Source organism: Lactuca sativa, chromosome 2, assembly GCF_002870075.4.
Source record: "Lactuca sativa cultivar Salinas chromosome 2, Lsat_Salinas_v11, whole genome shotgun sequence".
NCBI lineage: Eukaryota > Viridiplantae > Streptophyta > Magnoliopsida > Asterales > Asteraceae > Lactuca > Lactuca sativa.
The window spans coordinates 94,078,684-94,100,577 of record NC_056624.2 but is presented as its reverse complement, the minus strand read 5'-3'; positions in this window follow the sequence as shown (position 1 = coordinate 94,100,577).

Below are 21,894 nucleotides of genomic sequence, written 5' to 3'. Positions count from 1 at the left end.
TAACCTGCTGAGTCTGCTCTGACAACTAAAGCACGAACTCTGAACTGCTCATCACTCTCTGTAATCGGAAATTACCCAAGATGCACTCTGCTCCAAATCTCAACGATCACTCAACCCATAAGGGTTAGGAAACCCTGAACCACCGGATCCCCGATCCAAAGCCCACTTTGCCCATTCCGGACCGACTGAGAGATCCATTCTCCCTCTCAGATCAACTCTCACAAGTTCCCTCCTGCCATCACATACACATACTGAACTAGTCCCAACACCCGCAGGTTGAAAAACCCGGTACACTGATGATATCCTCGAACATCTCCCAAGGCGAACCACTAATATCCGTCCTATACCCTGATCAGAAACACACTGAGAATTAAAGATTCTCTATTCTCTTGCATCCTTTCTGAGTCTCGTCAGTCATCCCAACCCGGATGGTTCCTACTTCATTGCCGCATACACGATGCTCGAAACCATACTTGAAATACTCTACCCATAACTCTGCTCTGCAGCTTTCACTTTCGTGAACTTGCACCCCTTCGGAGTTACACACCTTCCCCTTTTCCTTTTTCCAAGGAACCCTCTTGGCCATAATGCCACTCCAACCGGGGCCACGGTGCTCGCCCCAAGCGACACCACTCTTTTTGCATAACCGCTATCCACATACTCTGGTTCTCATTGCAGGGGCTCTCAATCTCATGCACTCTCTCCACTCATCAAGATCACTGCCTCAGCTAAACAAGATCACTAACCCGGGGCCAGACCTTCCAATGCAATCACACTGCAACATACACAATCCGCAATCTCAAACTGATCCAGCAATACCAACAGAGTCTCCAGCATGACTGGACCGACCCTCATAACACATACTAGCCACTCGAGGCTATATCTCTGTGGGTCCGTACACCCAACTCTACGAACCCTCAGGCTCGAACTCTGGGAACCTTCCGGTTCCAACTCTAGAAACATGCACAACATAAATCCCGTGGGATTAACGCAGTACAACCCATCACGTACCTCAACATACCAAAACTCTGATCGCATAACCCCAGCTACTTACTCAAGCTTGATCCCGGCCTTCTCTCAGGCCTCCACAGTCAAATGTCCTAGGTCTGTATCCCGCCCCGCATACCCGACACTCGCTCTCGTCGGCCTATACTCTGCGCTGACAAACACTGCTGAATCCCAACAGCTAAGCACCCTCACATACTCATCGATCTCCCGGAGAATTTTCTAATTCTCCCCCACTAAAACACTGACTAACTGCCACCGATCGTCATTAACGACCTTACAGAACAATCCTGCACAAAGAGAACATTTACACACTGACTGCTTCCCACAAGCACAAGCAACCCTCAGCAAAACACACCTCCTCCCTGATCAACCCACTCACAAGAATCTAGTCCTTCAATCATCCACTCCACGACTGTAGATGCTACCCGACAATCAACCCAGTGCCGCATCTCCCCTAACAACCCCCACGGACGATAATCAAAGGAATCCGCGACAATAACCCATAACCAAACTCACAATCTGCCCAAAGGATGAACACCACATCGAAAACCGCACAAGACCACTGACACTAAAACACCAATTATAACCATACCCAACCATCAGGGAACAACGAATGCCAAAGCGAAAACCTGAAGCACCAATCCATAACCATGCCAGACCCGCGAAACAACGAATACCGCATCGAAATCCATACAAGATACCAGCACAAACAATACGCCAAATCAATGCAAGACAATTAAGACATCATGAAAACATCATACCCGCAGCTGCCTCCGGCACTGCTCCGTCTCCCTCTGTCGTACGCAGATAAACACGACCCTGAGCCCTCTGGGGCTCCGCTCCATCCTGTCCTCCTCAAGTCCCGAATTGGCACCGACTGCCAACAATCCCGTGCACAGTGCCCCTCCTTTCCGCACTTGCAGCATGCACCACCGGACCCGCAAGTTCCGATGTAACCCCTTTTTACTCGATCATCGACACCTATGGTCTCATGCTTTCCTACTGCACCTCTATACTCCACTTATTACTACTCCTGACAATTCTTGCTTTCTTACATACTGCACCCGGTTCTCCCCCACTAGGGTTCGAACCAACACCAATTAGTATACAATCAACCCACGACTATCTTTCACCAGCGAAGTCGTATCTGCTCCAGAAAAGTGCTGTGCAACACCCGATAGTCCCTCCCCTTATGGAGTCAATCAATCCCCTATGCTCTGAACCTCTAGCTAACTCTCCAAGAACTTCTCATCACGGCTGCCTCTATTCGTTCCAAATCCCATACTGATCTAATACTAAGCACCTGCACTGCTCGATAACATATCTGGCTCGTAGACTGCACCGCAGCATCATCGCTCCTCTCATCTCAGCTCATCAATCCGTATCCAACGCCGGATTTGTCCCAAGGACAGGGACTTACCCTCAACATAGACGACAACTCTCCGCACTGCAGAACTCGTCTGAACTCTTCACTGCTACCACTATAACCCAACCTGTTATTCTCAATTAGGTGTGGTGTGGTTCTCGACTACCTCAGCCCCAACTGACTGTCTGTTCACGGTAAATCTCTGTCTCGCGGTACACCCGCTACCTGATGCTCTGAGGGAAGTCATTATCGATAACTACCTGCAGGGTGTACTCCCAAATCCAGAACTGAAACACCAGACCTCTCGCGTCTTGCACACGAGCATAAAGGACACTACCCACCCAAAAAGGTGACCTCTCCTCTGTCGTCTGATTGCTCGACTCAACTGAAATTCTCCCCTGTCTTTGACTCTTACCAAAATACTCTGATAGGCACTTGTCTTTCCCCTCGAGGAACGCCTCTCCGTACTCAATCATGGTCTACAGGCCTGAAACCCATAGCGTCCAATCTCTACCTCATCGGTCATAATCGGATAACAAGATAGCCACAAGCATCATCCACTACGAACCATGGTATTCATCCCATGACATCCCTCCTCAACATGCTTCGGTGTATGGTACCTGAACCATAGCACCACTCCCCAATCTGCTCCAACGTATAGCACTCGGACCACAACATCCATCTCAATCTGTTCCGATGTATGGTGCCCGGACCATAACATCACTCTGTATCCGCTCCGATGTATGGTATCCGAACCATAACATCACCCCTCAATCTGTTCCTTAGGACCTTTAGGATGCTCCCTGTATCAAGTATGGGTCCTCTGCTTTCAGTAGTACGGGCCCATACTACCTGCCACATCTACCCATACTTTCCACACGGACCATCCCAGAGTTCCTAAATAGCTGATCGACCTGCTCTTTTTCACCAATCCCATCTTGCATGTTCGCTCCCCAGCGAAATCCTCTACTCTAACCGCGCACCCATCTTGGCTAGGTTTAATCTCTAGCCCATTCCGCCGTCCTCCCACTTCTTTGCCATCAGCTGCTGAAGAGCTCCTGATGATGCCAAACATCTACCTCCTGAGTATCGTCATACTCACTTAGTAGCTGTCTCCCATCATCGAGAACCCCACAAAGCACGAAGCAAGCAGCATTCGAGCATCGAAGCATACATAGGACTCCTTAGCTGTGATAGCTCCACCTTCTCGGCTCATCCTCGGAAGTACCACTGTACTCTGTAACTCTACCCCTCGTGCGTTCTAACTAGATACCCTCACTCATCACATACACACAAAAGCATAACGCACATATAACAGCAAACCCTAGACTAAGGCATCACAAATCAGGCCACTCTAGTCCTAAGATGTGAAATACCTAGCCTGTCTCTAGCATGCAATAATGTCTCATAAAGTGCATAATAGATATTTCATAATACCAAAGTAAGGGTATTTTGGGAAATCACCGTTTGGCTCTGGCTGATTGTACACACTGCTCTTTCTTGCTTTCTCTTTGAACTCTTATTCACTTTTAAAAAAACTATTTATTTGAAAATCTTTTCTTAATTCCTCAGTTTGAGTCCAGACTCACCCGTAGGCGCGTCCGAATCCCTCAAACCAAGGCTCTGATACCAATTGTAACACCCTGATTTTTAAAGCAAAATTTTTCATTTAAATAATCAATTTAATATTAAAACACTTGTTTAAATCTTATTCATATTCGAATTACAAAACATAGTTCCATTTTCATTTGAATAGACAACCAGGATCCTCCAAATTACAACTCTTTCCTCGGTGTGTACAATCGAACCGTTGCCATCCCACGTTACTGTAAGAACCTGAAACAACATAACATAAACAACGTAAGCACGAAGCTTAGTGAGTTCCCCAATATACACTTACGCACATACGCCTTTCCAGGCCCTGACCTTCCGGTCCTCATAACATAATCGCCTTCCGGCCCATAACGTATTGCCTTCCGGCCCACATATCATACATAACACACATCACAATTAACTTACCACATATAGCATACATATCACATAACATATCCGACCTTCCGGTCACACAGTCAAACCCTTCCGGGTACAGTATAGTGAGAAGACTCACCTCGCGGACACTGGAAGATAGCAACTCCTGAAATCCCTTACACTTGATCCTCCGAGCTACAAGCTCCCTGTAACACCATATATCCCTTATTAATACTTCTATCTCCCACGTTAACTGACCCTAAGAAATCACATCGGTCAACTCTGGTCAACAGCCCACTGTCAGCTCGACTGGACTCGGCGAGTTCCCTGGCGACTCGGCGAGTCTGGTCGTCCTTCAATCCACTAAGAGTCCCCTTCTACTCGTCGAGTATCCTCTTTGACTCGACGAGTTACTCCTGGAAGAATCGCGGGGCCACCCCGACCCTACTCGTCGAGTCTGAAGAACAAACTCGGCGAGTCCCAGTGAATCATCAAGCTACTCGCCGAGTCTGATCATCCGACTCGGCGAGTCTACGCCATGCAGTCGATCGAACTGCTTCCTGAGATACATATATTCTCGAATATACAAACATGGGACCTTCTGGACCTCTAAGGGTCCTAATACAAGGTTATAAACGTTGAATAACAACACAACAATCCATCTAGACTCCAAATGGGTCCCATAAACCCTAAGTCTATATACACATCAATCACAGGAGAATGTAATCCGAACTATTACCTGAATGATGTACCTTCCATGTCCCCAAACTTCAGAACTCGAACTCCCTGCAGTTCCTTTAGCTAAAACCCTTCTCCTCCTTGCACCACAATTCCTTCAAGGTCACCAATGGCCTTCAAGCTTGCTCTAGCCGCCCCAGTCGCCTAGGGTTCTTCCCAATCGATCCAAAGTCGTGAAATGACGGCATAATAACCCTTATATACGACCCAATACTGAACGGCTAGGGTTTCCGCTGAACAGCGTCGACTCGCCGAGTCCATATCTGGACTCGTCGAGTCCAGTCGTGAACCCGCGACCAAACCTGCGACCCTACTCGGCGAGTCTGGCTCCAACTCGTCGAGTCTCTCCTTTAAAACACCCCCAAAATGCAACTTAACAATACTTGAGATTTTGGGCTGTTACACAGATAACTTTATTTGTATATCTATACAACTCTATCCATATTTGCGGTTGCTAACTTCAACCTTGGCAGATGACTTCATCTTTATACATATAACTTCAGTCGTACTACTTTATCCATATAAATATCTTAAACCTTTACATATCATGTCCAATGAAGCGGTGTAAGGGTTACATCTTGTCACAATTAGCATTTCAGCTCGGAAATTTTGTTTTCATGTAAACATCAACTATTGTAAGACTTGTACTCTAAGCAAATATCATACTCTATGCTAAATTGAAATCATCATGTAACACTCCGTTCATAAATAAATAAATAAATGTATAGTAGCCCTAAAATCAATAATGATTATGTAGCAGGGTGTTGGTCTCGAGGGTTAATTGTCAAGATTCTAGAAGTTGGGGGTATTTGTAAGATTAATGCTTCGTGTTCGTGATTAATAAGGTAAGTGAGTGAGATTTATTAATTTCAATAAATGGTTTGTATATATTTTAAGTCCAGGGTCCACATAGTAATTATGGGAACTTCTTTTAAGGAGGGAATCGAAGTTTTGGGGAAAAGTTGTAATCGCGCCAAAACCTCGAGGGCCACTTTTGCCAATTTTTGGAAATTAGGTTCCATGTTCCCCCTGATAGCCGACAAGTGTGAATCGGAGATTTCTGAAGGTTTATTGTCGCGACCTGCACCTTTGCTACCTTCGATCGTGCACCATCCACCTTAAATAGAGCCCCAATTTTGATTGTGTGGGACGATTTGTGTATGTGTGTGTAGTAAAAAGAGAGAGAGAGAGAGAGAGAGAGAGAAAGAAAGAGAGAGAGAGAGAGAGAGAAGAATTAGAATGGAGCCCTCCGGTAATTTTCCGATCATTAGCTCTGGAAGCGGTGAGTGAATCGAGAAAAAGAAAAGAAAAGAAGCGATACGGAGGGGGGAAAGAGTCGTGATCTATCAATGAGGAGGGAGCGATTGAAAGCAGTGGCCGTTCTATTCTTTCCTAATCGAGGGCTTAGCATTGTTATAGCAATGTTCAGGAAGATTCGAGTTCCGGTGAGGTTCTAAGTCAAGCTTGGTTCCATCGAGTTATTTCACTGAAGGTGGTGCTTAAAGCCATCAATGGCAATGATGAATAGCAGGATGTTTGACCTTCGCTTTGCACTTGAGGAAATCGCTATTGGCGCTTTCAAAGAATCGAGAACCAGGAGATGGATTAGACAGCCATGTTCCTCTCCAAGGACGATGATGGAGGCTGCTGAGTGCTTCCGACAAACGACCATTGTGGGCCGGAGATGAGAGCTTCGCCGATGGTGAGGTTATCGCTGGGGTGGGAATGCGGAAACAATCAAGGAGGAAGGAGCCGTTTGGCATCAAAGCTGGAAGCGATGAAGGTACCACCTCCCTTAACCCCTTGTTTGGATACTTAGGTATAATTCCTATTGGGCTAATGAATTGCTTATTGGGCTGGTAAACCAATGGGCTAAACAATGAAGCTATCTAGTATTGGACTCGAAAATTGAGTGCACTAGCAAAACTTTAATTGGGTCGGTTATATATATCAATTATCACATGAATTGTTATATGAAAATTAGATGGACCATATTTAATTAAATACGGCTAGCTGTAATCACTTATACGAACATGATTATTCGATGTACACCGGGTAATATTAGGTCATGGAGTTAAACATGAATATTGATGAGGAGATGGCGAATTATAAGTAGGTGGGTTTACCTAATAACACGTATACAGACTAGAGTATTGGACTGGGCTTTAGGATAAGGCCTGTTGGGCAGGCTTGGGCCCAATTGGAAAATTGGGCCACAGAGGAGCCATATTTTGGGCCTTGAAAATTATAAGGTATTGGGCTATTGGATTTCCAAGGGTTTGGATTAAAATAAATGGTTGGGCCTTTAAAGTAAGATCATGTAAGGGATTTGGGCCCAATTTAGAAAATTGCACCATAGTTGGGTTTTAATTGATCATCAGACTATTGGGTCTTGGGCTAGAATCAAGCTAAGTTAGGGTAAAATAGTCTTTTACCCAAGCAAGGACTTGTGGATATGTATTTGGGATCCAATTATTAATTGGGTTTAATTTGATGTTGACAGCTTGATGATCTGTCAGCCAGTAGTCCGGGAGTTATTCACGGGACTTCAGCAGTGCGAGGTGAGTTTCCTTCCAGTAGGAACGGGTCTACGGCCACAATGCCGGCCCGTTTAGTTAGCAGTAGTTCCGGACTTCAGACCGATGCAGTAGTTCAGTATGCTTGGTGTCTTTGTGATACAGACAGGGTATGAGTTATGTGTTCTGGACTATGGTCCGATGCAGTATGCGGTATATGTGTTTATATTATATGCTATGATTATGTTATGCTATGTTCAGTTAGTTTTGGACCTCGGTCCGATGCAGTAGCTAGAGTGCTTGATGTCTTTGTGATTCAAGCATGTTTTGTGTTATGTGTTCCGGACTCTGTTCCGATGCAGAATGCAGTATATGTATTCACGCTAGTTGTTATGTTTATGTTTATGTTATGTTCAGTCAGTTCCGGACTTCGGTCCGATGCAGGGGACAAGGTCCCAATCAGTTCCGGACTTCGGTCCGATGCAGTTAGTTCCGGACTTCGGTCTGATGCAGAGGGCAAGGCCCTGGTTAGTTCCGGACTCCGGTCCGATGCAGTTTCCGGACTTCGGTCCGATGCAGAGGGCAAGGCCCTGGTTAGTTTCTGGACTTCGGTCCGATGCAGTGGGCAAGGCCCAGTAGATGCTTTATATGTTATTGTATGGTATATGGTAGTTTGGGGGAGCTCACTAAGCTTCGTGCTTACGGTTTTCAGTTTTGGTTTCAGGTACTCAGTTTTTAAAAGAGGAGCTCGGGAAGATTGCAGTGCACACACCATTTGTTCAAGTTGGGATGTTTATACTCTGATATATTTGACAATTGTTAAGATATTTTGAGATACATTCTTTATGATTCTTATATGACGATTGATGAACATGGTTTTCTTACTATTTTTAAAACGAAATTTTCAGACTGTATTTTTGGGATGTTTCACATCCATTTGAATCAAAACTTATGAGTGAAGTTCAAAACCTAATACTATACATCTCATATATTCAACTATGGGTCTGAAACCCTAAAAATCTCGGTTCAAATTTATTATGGACTAGGATCCTCATATTGGGCCTAATGGGCCAATAAACTTTCAAATTGGGTAAGTTGGGCCAAGGAACCCTATTTGGGCTCTAATCGAACCCACATTCATGAAGCTAAAGTATTTTGGGCCATGTTGGGCCTAAAATGACTCACTTCATTTTTATGGGCCTTAATGGGCCATATATGTTTTCTCGAAACTAAATGCGCTTAAAACCTATTATGTTCACTCTTTTGGGCCGTAAACCCCTAAGAGGGCCAATAGGCCGAAAACTTCCACCTTGGACCGTGTAGTTTCAAGTATATTCAATTCTAGCACTATATTTCTCCTCATACTATCCCATTCTCGGCCCCATTAAAAAAATGAAATATGGAGACTTATTAAGATCATGACACCTCATTAATATCCTTCATGCAATTACGCTTAATACACTTCATGTAATTACCCAATCCCATACTTCCATGCAAGGTTTTCCCTCTCCTTCTCTCTTCTTCTTAACTCTCGGCCAAAGAGTGTCTCACCACTCTTATTTTCTTTCATTTCAACTCCACCAAAAAGCTCTCTAGAACATCAAGAATTCACTCACCATATTTCCAAATTTTCGACTATGACTTGTGAAAGATCAAGAACTCTTCTTCAAAGCTCATCACTCTTGGTAAGTTCTTGTTTGACTCTATGGTTAAACTTCAAGTTTACACCAAAAATCTCTTCCTAACCCACATCATTTTATGATCCATGCTCTTGGGACTTCATAGATCTCGAAAATCTTCTGAAGAACACATCTAGGGTCGAGATCTTCTCATTTCCTCACCAAAAACTGAAAACTTCAAAGCAATGTGAGTTCATACCCTTTATTTTCGATTTTTACTTTGTTTTGGGGGAGAATACAAGTTGTTTTGTGTAGATCTATGTGTGTATGTATGATTTGGTGTGTTTTTCTAGTTGTATATGTGTTTATGTGTTGTCAACTTCATGAACTTAAAGATCTACTAAAAGATGATGATATTGGTATAACATAACACTTTTTTCAACTTATCTTACAAGAAAAAGGTGTAAAATACATATAAGTTACTTAAAGCTAAGAAAAACTTCATAAAAGGGGCTAAAAGTGACAAAATGACAAAAGAATGGGTTATTTGTGTAACTCACAACTAGTAAGGGGTTCAAAAGGATTTTTTTGCTAAACATGGCTAATTTCGATATTTGAGACCTTACAAGGACTAAAAACGTAACCATTTTCGTAAATGGGCCTTATTTGGGCTTCTCGCGGTTTTGGGCCCAAAAGTTGTAATTTTTGATCTTTTGTGAGCTTAAATATCATTTTCAAGAAAGTTGTGCCAAAAATACAAATTTTTGATTGTCACACCCCAAAACCGAGAATGGCGGAATATGTTCTGGGGTGGAGGACGTCATGTTCAATATCATAACAATGCATAATAGTAAAAACAAGCAACCACATCCATTGCATTAATATAATGATTGTATTAAAAGCATGTTCTGTACAGTTATGTAGACACCAAAAGTATAAACAAAATAAAAGATGAGTCTTATATGTGCTCCATCTTCCAAAAGCTGCACCAGTACCTATTTATTGTTGACCTGAGAATACAAGTTATTTTGAAAACGAGTATCAGCATAAAGTTGGTGAGTTCATAAGTATTTAGTGTCATTGTTTGTATAAAAGTGTTTGCAAATCACATAGTATGACATTTATTAACAAAGTTTGAAGATGGTTTGATCCCTAGAAAATCCCATATTTTCCTGCAAAAGTAGTCCTTTACCAAGACTTAGTTATTTGTAAATTTGTTTCTTTGAAAATGTAACAGTTTTCTTATGAAAATATCAGAAATGAAAAATACAGTTTTAAACTTGTTCATTATAGAGAAATAACAGAGTTTCACTGTCACACCCCCGAACCAAACGGCGGAAACGTCCAGGGGCTATTGTGACTCAATTGATCACCATCACAATGAATATATATGAAACATAACATTATACCTCACCAAGCATTGGAACATTACAACTGGTAGCGTTTACATTCAGTACATTGATCCATAATATTACATGCCCAAAAGTAAATTGCTCGATACTGAGTACATTTTTCCTTTTCGATTTACCTGTTACCTGAGAATACAAGTATTTTGAAAAACGTCAACATATGAAATGTTGGTGAGTTCATAAGTAATGTTTGAAATATAATGCTTTGTATTGTTTTGAAAATCACCAGAAAATCCGATATTTTCTGAAAAGAGCATAGTATAAAAAGTGTGAAGATCCGTAAGTATGCTTGTTTGTTTCTATAAATGTAAAAGTACAATTTGTTAAACTCGGTATGCATTTCGTAGATGTATTAATTGAAAACCCTAGGAAAACCCGATGTTTTCCTAATACTTTGAATCAAGCGTTTTATATTTTGTTATTTCGTTGCGACGTGTGTATTTGTTGAGTCCCGGTGACATTGGATTAATTATGGATTGTGAATTGTTATAAACACACATTGATGAAAATGACTAGTTTACAACTATACAAACGATCCCTTAGGCGTCGTTCGCACTATTCAGTTAATCCAATCACCCTGACTTCTCATAGCCCCACAACCAAGGAGGAAAAGAGGGTGTGAAGCCCCCGATATTTCCATAAGTCGTTCAAGGCTATCGTGAATGCGAAGGGCCCTTAGCCCGACTCGCATTGGTGAATTCTCGACTTCACTAGCAGTACCAAAGGACCCTTGGGGCCCAACAGCACAAAAGTCATTGAAAGTCCTTTTACACGGAATTAGGTCATATAAGACCCAACTACATGTAAGCGAGTTTCCTTCGGGCCTAAAGATCATGTCATTGGGCTAGCTAGGCCCAACAAGCACGATTTGAAACTTTTGGGCCCAAATATGGTGTATCGACGTCTGGTGTATTCCCACGTGTGTATTGACTTCCCGAAATTTCCACGTATGTATTGAATTCCCGAAATTTCCGCGTGTGTATTGAAGTATCGTCGTGTTATTAATTTCGGATTCGTTATTGATTCGAGACCGAATCAGTTCGTTTGATAACGATTTTGGTGTTGAAGGTGTATTATATTTCGCCGATAGTCGTGGTACTAGTATTTCATCATACAGATTTATTGTTTAAAAACACTAGAATTTTTCTTTTTGCAGCCCCTTTCTTTTGGATAAATTACAATTCTGACCCTTTGTATAAAAGAATTTCCATTTTAGTCCTTAAACCATTTCTCTTGACACTTTAGTATAAAAACTTGTTGAAAAGGTATTTTTCAGCTCAAATTTATTTGAAAAACAGTTTTAGTCCCTCAAAATGAAGTTTTTTCGGCTGAAACCTCTATTTTCGCAATTTTTACACTTTTGGCCCAAAATAGAAAATTTTTGCATCTTTGGTCCCCTTTAAATATGAAAAGTACTTTTAACCCTTGAAATGGACTTGGAGCACTAGTAGTTTCCTGTTTTACAGAAAAATACAGTTTCAGCCCCTCTAATTTGAAAATCTCGCAATTTGGGCTTTATTGGGCCGAAAAGTTCATTTTTGGCCCATTATGCTTAAAATTTCATATTTTAATCCTTCAAAAGAGAATATTTCCAGAAAATACATTGTTGAAACTGTTTTGACTTATTTCAACCATCAGAATTTGTATTTTGTCATTTTGGGCCCTTTAACTTTATATTTTTAATATTTTGAGTCCAAAAATGGGATTTTAGCCCAAAGAGTTCATATTAACCAACTTGGTATTTTTTTTTTCTAGAGTTGATTTGTATGAAATAATATGATTTATACTTATTTCATTCAACATAATGTAGATCTCGGTTTTGAGTTCTTTTGGACTAGATCCAACACCATAATCACATAAGAACATGTAAATAAACATAGAAATCACACAAAGCATACATATACTCATAGATCTACACATTTGCTTGTATTCCCCCCCCCCCACAAAACTTATAAAAACCGAAAAATAAGGGGTATGAAGCTCACCTTGAGTTGTAGTTTCGGTTTTGAAGAGAGAAAAGAAGAAAATTTCGATCCTAGCAAGTCTCCTTGGTAGATCTCGAGTTTAGTGACTTCTAAGGTGCATGATCACGAGTTGGAATAGATTTAGAAGAGATTTTTGATGAAATGAAGTAGCTAGATCATGGATTAGTCATCAACTTACCTTAGATGATGTGTTTGTGGGAAAAACCTCCTTGAATAGCTCTTGATTCTCGAAATTTTTGTAGAAGGAGGGAGGAGATGTTCTTCAAGATTTAGAGAGAGTGGAATAAATTTTTGTGAGTGTGTGTGTGTTGTGTTCGGCCGAGAGCAAGAAGAGAGAGGAGAGAAGTGAGGCTCTTGAATTGATTTGCATGAAAACATGAGATGGTGCATGGGAATCCTATAGACAATTATGAGGTGGCATAGGAAAGTCAACTCTTCTTCTTGGGCTTGCCTTGGGCCAACAATGGAGAGAAAAAGATGAGGATTGGGCCTTGTATGCTTAAGCCCATTCCATGGTTATGTTAAGTGATGTTTGGCCCCAATTAATTATAAATGTGATTTTTATGACCTATTAAGGCTAAATTAGGTTAATTATGGCTCAATATAGTTCATTTAAATAATTTATTTCATTCTAGGCCCAATATGGCCCAAAATGTTGAAATAAATGAAAGGGGGGTCCAATTTGAGCCCATTTAAAGTTTCTAAGCCCATGATAGTCAAATTGGAAGCTTATTGGTCCATTGAGTCCAATAAGGAAGTCCTAGTCCAAAATGGACCTAAACAAGAACTTCTAGGGTTTCCAATTGCTTGTTGACTATTTGTAGTGCTTTTATGAAGTGTTTGATTGAAAAATTGTTGCCATGAAGTAAGCATCATACATGCTCTTAAGTTTTTGATTCAACATTTTACTTGAATGTTGTGATTACAAGACACCAAATTTCTAGTTGTGACATTCACTCCAGCAGCATCACTGTCGGTTAAGTGTATTAGTGAATGCAAACTTCGGATAGTATTAATTGTGTACATACCTCGGGATGTGTGTTTAATTAAGGTTTGAATTTGAGCTCGTATGTAACCATACTGAGTGATAGTAGTGTAGTGGCTGACCCTCCAGGTCACCAATGGTGTAGTAGTGTTTTGTCATCCTTGGGCCTAAAAGGCTCGGACTGTAGCTAGTAGTCGGGATGGGGGGAAAATCCATCCCGTATAGATCTATACACGTAGTGGTCGCTCTCCCTCCAGGAGACGATGGTTACTCGACGATCGCATAGCGATAGGTCGTGTAGAGAAATAGTGCATCACATTATGTTGTAGTATTTTCTTTTGTATAGTATATAGTGTTCTCTTAGTATATTATGTACTGTTCTCTTGATGTAGTTTATAGTATTTCTTCTTATAGTGGGTAGTGTTTCCTTAGTATAGTGTATAGTGTTCTCTACGCATCGTGTATTGTACATATAGTCTTGTAATTGTACTGACCATAGTGTGTATCATAGTAACATCAGAAATGAGTGGTAATCCTTAACTATACCTATTATAGTTAAATCGAGTACTGGATTGAGTGTCTTCGATATGTAGAAGTATCGAACTAGAGTGAAAACTTTTATGTCTAACACAAATATACAAGATATATAACTAAGTATTCAACGACAGTCGGACAAATAACCTAACACCCTAAGTCCACAATCAAACAAGAACACGAAATAAGGTCAGTTATCAGTTCTAAGTCCTTCAATACTTACTTATATAAATATATTGGTGTAGACATAATTTGAAAATAATTTAAGGTTTGAAAATATTGAAAAAATTGTTTTAAGACAATTGATTCATGAAAATGAGGTTGATAAACATTTTAAATAACTTTACTGACAAGGTACTTTGAAAATATAAAAAAAAAATCTTTTTGATAGCAAGTTTTAAATCACGTGTGATTGATACTGTAGTATATTGGATTCCACTTGTATCCCCCCCCCCCCATAAAAGCATGAAAAAACATTTGAAAGGTTAATTAAGGGGTATGAACTCACAGTTTAATGTAGGGTTCGAGTGTGTGATTCGTATGAGTGCTGAGAGTCAACAGATGTTCTGAACGCAAGTAGACCCTATTAATCATATGGTGGCACATATATAAGTTAGAGCTAGGGTGTTTCATTACTAAACATGATGGGAAATCACCCTAAGCGCTTGGAATCACTAGGACTAAGTGTCCCATGCTCTACACTCAATGTTCTATACAAGTTTAAGGCCAAATATGGGTGTTAGGGTGTGTGTATGGCCATAAAGATGGGTGTGTGGCTGGGGAATGCGGCCAGACTTGTGTGTGAGGCTGCACACTAGAGTGTGCGGCCGTACAAGGTGTCTGTGCGTCGTACACTGGGGTGTGCGGCCGTGTATACCTTTTTTGTGTCCTATGTGTCTATTGTGTGGCCATACTCTCACTTTGGAGGGTGTCTTCAGTGTGTGCGGCCACCTGATGAAGGTGTGCGGTCGCACTCCTTCATGGGATGAAGAACACGAAGAACATTATGAGTTTGAGGCTTGGATTCAAGTGTTTTACCTCTATGGCAAGCTGAATGATGATGTTTTTCACATTTTGGAAGCCTTCTAAGTGTTCTTGGGTGGTTTTCTAAAGAGAGAAAGTATAGAGAGAGAAAGGATGCATCTAAAAGTGAATGGAAGGGGGTCCTCCACTTTATATAGGGTTGAGTGTGAGGCTGGAGGGGTTTGTTGTTGGGTGTGTGGCTGGTTGGCCGCACACACCTCTCTTGGTGTGTTTGGCTGGATTTTGTGATGCAACACCTTTCCTAAGGTCCATATCTATGATATATTAAGCCTAAAGCACTCGTGCAGACCCAATAGTCTACTAAAAGATGCCAAATTCAAGTGAATTATGGATATATGGATTCGATTGCACAGTGTAAAAGTGTCGGGTTGTCACATTGATAAAAAGGGTTAAAGATGTGAAATTATAAAAATTTGGGCCAAAAAGATGAAATTATCTATTATGGGCCAAAAATACATATTTTTATAAAAATCATGCCAAAAATGATATTTTTGACAAAAGTGAGTTAAAAATGTTATTTTTACAAAAACTAGCCTTAAATGCAAGTTTTGTCCAAAAAGGGGCCTAAAATGCTATTTTTACCAAAAATGGGCCTTAATTGTAAATTTTTGGCTTAATGGGCCAAGAATGTCATTTTTATAAAAAGTGGGCATTTTATGCCATTGTGGTAAATAATTGAATTAAAACAAGCAATAATATAACAAATGGGCTAATTTTGCCTTTCTCATATTATTGGACCTTAGTGACCCATTTATATGCTTGATAGGTCCTGAATACTCTTTATATGTTTATTGGGCCTCATTGACCCATTAACATGCTCGACGGACCTTGGATACTCTTTGCGTGCTATTTGGGCCTGTAAATACCTTACATGTAAAATGGGTCTTAGTTGTCCTTTTACATATATTTTGGGCCCAGGTTATATAACCTCATTCCTTATGAGCCTAGAAATGATTTACATGTTTAGTGGGCCTTAGTCGTTCACTTACATGTTCATTTGGGCCTGGAATGTGTTTTATATGTTTCTCTTCGCGTAAATTCGATTAAGGATCTAGTGAGACGTATCGGTTGACACCTATTGAGTGTACGATCGTAGCCTGTAGTTATAACCAGAGTCTCTTGGAGGGAGAGCGGGGGTTTGTGTATTGATCTATATGGGGATGACACCCCACACCTGAGCTGTTCGCTACAGTTAGACTAGGCTAGTCTAGGGTGACAAAAACCTTATTCTACTTTTCGCCAGCATTCAACAACTCCAAGACAGGTGAATTTGTCATTATATAGTATGGTTATAACAACTCACTTAGAGGAATTAACGTTATAAATTTATGGGAGACCATTCTCTTTTCTAATTGGATTACTCGGGAACATACTCGTGCCGGTACTCAACCTCGGGGGTTGGTATACCGGCATTCTCTTTTACAGACAACATAGGGTTGTCTGGGGGCATCCTATGTACATTCTTTTACATTTTCTTCATTCTCTTTTGCATACTAGTAAACAATAACACACATGCATTAATACAAGATCGGACACAAACATATTGAACTGTTTTCAGAAAATAGGGTTTTTTTGGCGATACAAAGTCATACAAATCATTTTCACAAACATACTAAATTGTTTTCAGAAAATATAGGATTTTTTGGTGATTACAAAAGTTATACAAATCATTTTCTCAAACATTCTTATGAACTCACCAACATTTTTATGTTGACCTTTTTAAATTAACTTGTATTCTCAGGAAACCGTTGAAGCAGGTTGATCGGAACAAACTAATGGATATTTTGTTATATTTTGTTTCATCATACTTTAACTATTTTGGCATGTAATATTCAGACACAATACTCGACGTAAATAATGTATGTTGTTATATTACATGTGAGGATGATATTATGTTTCAATTATATACTATGTGATGATACTACAAAGATGAAGTCACACCAAGCCTCCGGACGTTTCCGCCGTCTAGTTCAGGGGTGTGACAGATTGGTATCAGAGCATTGTTTATAGTGAACTGACATATCTAATCATACAGGGCATGCAACAATAAATACAATGGGACTAAAACACTCTGAATAAGATAATACCTAAGCATGCATTAAAACTATAACATTAAAAGTCTCTGGAAGAAATTGAACACCGTGGTTAAACCCGGACAGTTATGTAGTCATATTGGGGATAAATATAGCATGATCAACTATATTTATTCAAAATACGACCAACATGTGTTTAGAAGTAAGCATGGTGGGAAATGAATCTAAAAGCTTACCTCGTATCCAAGAAATCTAAGGAACTCAAACTTAAACAATTAAAATACCATAGGAGAATTTTGGAAACCTATTTACAGATACTCTCCTTACACAATTCTCACCCTTCCAGTTTCTCACACCGCCTTCATGGAATAAGTACAACAAGGAATCCTTTACTATCAGGCTTTGGTAGCCAATGGGCTAATTGAAGGAGACCTTGCGATAGGTCAAGAGGCAGAACCCGGTGTTGGGCCTGAGGAGTACATGGAAACAGATTACAAGTTCATGCATGGAATCCGATGACGTTATGGAGGAGGATATGGACACTAATGAAGTTCCCAGTGAGCCTCCCACTTCGGAGATAGTACAAGACCACTCCACAGCACCACGGGATCCCATCGATAGGACTCGCTCCTTAGAAGAGGAGGTTGCCACCTTTCGGCAACAATTATTAGCATCAGAGGCCCGAGCCGTACAGGCGGAGAACGAGAGGGACAAGGTCGTCAGGGAGATGATCGAGATGGATGATCTCGTGGCGCGACATTTTGACATGTGATTTCACCACCAAACCCCTCCCGACACAACTAGTACCCGATCATCTGCTACCTACTACTGTTATGATTTTCCTTTATACACTACTCTATGTACTATCGACTACGTGATTAAGTGACTACACTACTCATGGAGTCATTACTCTGTCGGATTTTATTTCATTTCATGTATTGTATGCCTTATGTAGGCAAATTTTCATGTACTCAAAAGTTAACATTAATGAAAATGGCTATATATTTTCTCATGATGTTGTTATCTGCTATGTGTTCTATTACTTTTACTACATGTTGATTGTATGCATTCACTTACTTACACACAACCGAATCACTGACACTGTTATATAATCAAGAAATCGTGAAACCGGAATACACTGGATACTCAATATCTTTCTGTTCCATGACAGAAAGATGCCTTGAAGACAGACACGCAGGAACCGCAACGCAACACCACCACCGCCTCCACCAGAAATGGACTCAGCTGCATTTCAAGCAGCAGTTTCAGCTGCAGTTACAACAGCACTGGCTCATATCCACAACGGGAAAAACAGTAAAGGTAATGGGCAAGGGGACGGAAGCTCAAACCATGGTATGAACCAAGGACCTACCAGAACCCGTACCTACAAGGACTTCACAAACGCCAAGCGTCGAACCTTCAACAGGACGGGAGGCGTGATAACTCTGAAAAGATGGATAGAAAAGGTAGAATCAGTATTCGAGATCTACAGATGTCCTGAGGAGTGCAAAGTGAAGTTTACAGCTTGCACATTCGTCGATCAAGCTCTCTCTTGGTGGAATGGTCACGTGGAGGCCATGACACTCCATGTGGCGAACGCTATGCCATGGGAGGAGCTTAATGAAATGTTGATGGCCGAGTACTGTCCAAGGGGAGAAATCCAGAAGATGGAACAAGAACTATGGAACCTCATAGTCCAAAACTCTGACATCGATGCTTACATATCAAGGTTTACAGAGTTGTCTCTTTTGTGTCCACGGAAGATCACATCCGAAGGGAAGAAGATCGAAAGATTCATCTGGGGATTTACCTCTTCAATTCAAGGAAATGTAATCGCGGAAAACCCTGGAACGTATGGCAATGCTAAAAGGCTAGCCAAGAAGTTATATGTCACACCCCAAAACCGGAACGGCGGAAACGTTCTGGGGTGGATGATGTCATGTCAAGTATCACAACATATACAGTATAGTAATCAAAGTACAACAACCATTGCATTAATAGTAATAGTTTTACATAAGTTACATTTTAGAGAGACATCAAAGTAATACAGAAACTAGTATAGATGCAGCTCGGTTCTAGGTTGGCCTCACAAAAGCTCCCGGGTGTACCTGTCTAATGCTGACCTGAGAATACAAGTTATTTAGAAAGCGAGTATCAGCATTTTTATAAATGATGGTGAGTTCATAAGTATTTAGTGTCATTTGAGTAAGTAAGCATTTTATTCAAAATAACTTTATAAAAAGTAGTAGTTTAGAATCTATAGTGTATTAGCGTCCTTTCCAGAAAATCCTATATTTTCTAATTAAAAGCAGTCTTCTACCAAGACTCAACAGTGTTATGTTTTAAAGAGAAATTTTCCCTGAAATGCTATCATTACCAAAATACGGTATTTGACTTTAAAGAAAGTAGGAGAATATCACTAGTAAAATACTAGGGGAAAATAACATATGCCTCAACAGAAAATACTGTTGACTAAGGCAAAAGAAATCATAGACTCCAGGAGAGTATCGAATAAATGATACGCCTGGCTCAGTCTAACAAAAGGAAACACAGACCCCAGACGGTATCAAATGTACGATATGGCTAACAAGGTCTAAAACAAAGAGTAATCCTACGAGTGTTGTTTTAAAAAATACAGTGTTAATTATCGTTACCTTAAGGCCATGAATTATAAGGTAAACATGGAGATACTCGTAACCATACTGATTGACACTAGAGTACTTAACGCCCTGCAAGCGTCGGAATAAATGTGACATTTGTCACCCCTTGGCTTGGTAGGCCGTGGACTGTAGCTAGCAGTCAGGGTGCGGGAGTGTCAGTCCCGTATAGATCTATACACACAATGCCCGCTCTCCCTCCAGGAGACTCTGGTTACCAACTTGAGGACGGGGAGATCCGTGTCCAGAGGATGCATCTCATATTCTGAGTTCTATTAGGGGCGCTGGAGAAATAATATAGACTCACGGATGAACTGACTTCATTGGAATTCTCGTACTAGAAAGAGTGAGTAGAACCTCCTAACTGTTCCTATAATAGTTACTAGTGTCTCTGATCTATGAGTGATGTATGGAAGGATGCCTTTGCTACCCAAGGGTAATGAACTGGTTGATGTAAACCTTTATGTCTATACATGTATACATGATATATAACTAATGTTTAAACGACCTTCGGACGCATATCTGATACCCACCAGACCACATCCCAACGAGGAAAAGGAAATAGGGCGAACTAGCCTTCCTAAGTCTTTTAAACATTATTTATATAACTATACAAGTACAGACATGCATTTAACGAAGTAGAAGCCTAGAAGTATACAAGAAAACTTTGGTATAACCTTTGAAAAACCTTTAAAAATAAGAAGTTACGACTTGATATCGTTATGTAAAACAAACTTTGAAAACCGTTCATAAACACGTTTTGAATATAATTTGATAACACAATATAAGTAAAGAAAACCTTTGTTTAAAACACTGTTGTAACTGGTTTAGAAGTAAAACATACAGCACGAGAGACAATTTGAGAAAAGATTTAAACAAGTAAAGACGTTTTGGAAAACCATCTATAGTATTATACTTGGTAAAACAATTGAAAGTGTGATAAATCCTTGTGCATGCGGGTTATTAATCACATATGATTGATATGATATCTAGCATGTTTTAACTTGTATCCCCCCCATAAAAGCATGTAAAAACATTTAAAAGGTTAATTCAGGGGTATGAACTCACCTGACGTTGGCGATTCGGATGAATGAACGGTATAGGATGCTAAGTGTCAAGTGAGGTCTTGACCACACACGTGAATCCTATTTAACATGTAATGATACATTTAAGTATCTAATTAGTCATTTAATAACTAATTAAGCAAGTAAGGATGTCTTACTACATAAAAACACTTTGCTACAAGTGCTAGAAGTACCAAGGGTTGCATAGAAGGTGTGTATGGACTCACATTGGAGTTTACTCTTCAAATGATGGCCCTTATGGGTGGTTACGGTTTCAAGACCACTTCCCCCATGAGTTTACAGCCTTAAACTCATGGTAGTGGTGTCATGGGATGTTTAAAGGTCTTAACTCACTCATAGAATCATGCTAGAATCGAATCAAGGGCTAAGGAAATGATTGGGGCTCAAAATGGACACAATAGGGAGTTTACGGTCCATTGACCACTCCTTGAGGAGTTTACGGCCGTAAGCACATAAGTTTACGGTCGTAAACTCATGTTAGCCCATTCCTTTTGTGCTTTGGTGGTTCTAGGCTATGTAGGCAAGGTTCTAATCACTTATATGAGCATAGGAAGGTGTTAAAGGCACTTAAACACCTGGGAAAGGTGTTTACGGTCTATGAAGGTGTTCTTGGTGAGTTTACTACCTTAAACACATGAGTTTACGGCAGTAAACTCATGTTAGTCCATGAATCATGTGTTTTGGTGCATCAAATAAAGGATTACAAGGCTCTAGGCACTCATGGAAGCTTTTGGAGGTATTTGAGGGGTAGTTTAACACCCAAAAAGTTGTTTATGGTCCTTGAAGATGGGTTTACAGTCCAAGAATGTTCTTAGACCGTAAACTCATGTTTACTCCCCGTTTGTTAAGATTTTGGTGTTCTAAGTCCTTTCATGTAAGCCTCTAAGTCATTGCTAAGCATTAGAAGTGGTTTGGAAGGGTATTTGGGCACCAAAACCCTCTTTCAA